We start from the raw sequence: 723 nt of genomic DNA, 5'->3' as shown, positions 1-723 counted from the left end.
AGGTTGCCAGCGAGTGGGGTGAGCACCCAGGGGTCTGGGTCTCCAGGCCCCGCTGCTCTCTGCCATTGCCAGGTCGGAAATCTGAAATTATTGTATGGGAAGCTCAAATCCTTGGATTTTCTGCAAAACTATCCTACAAAAAAAGCGTGCAAATAAGTCTTGTTCTCTTTGTAACATCACTTTGCTGTATACTGTTCTCATCACGTCCTCAGTCTTGATCAACAGCTTCTTGGAGGCGGTGGTGGCGGTGGCAGGCCCTGCCCCAGGCCCACACAGCCCCTCCCAGCACTGTGGCCTTGGCGAGGCCATTGACCAGTGCCGTCAAGCCTGGCTACTTGCACAGCTGGTTCGATATCTCAGCCCGGGCCCAACCTGGCCTGCTTGCGAGACGGCTGCCGAGCCCTGCCCCCCGCAACGTTGGGCTGAGAGTGGGGGGTGGGGAGACTTGTCCCCACCTGGATGTGGACGTGTGCAATGTGCCCAGATGTGCTCCCCAGGTGTGGGGGTAGCAGCTGGCCTAGAGGACCTGCTGCAGCTGGAGCCTTTGGCTGCACCAGGCCAGGGCGCTGACAGGGTTGAACCCTGACCCCATGTTCCCAGCTGGGAGGTGGTCAATCCCCCGCCCCGAAGCACCTGGAAGAAGGCCCTGGCCCAGCCCCGTCTCCTGGGACTGCAAGGGCGGGCAGCCGGCACTGCCCCGGGCCCAGCACAGAAACGGGGGCC

The sequence above is a fragment of the Alligator sinensis genome, unplaced genomic scaffold (genome assembly GCF_000455745.1).
Source record: "Alligator sinensis unplaced genomic scaffold, ASM45574v1 scaffold2422_1, whole genome shotgun sequence".
NCBI classification, from domain to species: domain Eukaryota; kingdom Metazoa; phylum Chordata; order Crocodylia; family Alligatoridae; genus Alligator; species Alligator sinensis.
This window is presented reverse-complemented; position numbering follows the sequence as displayed.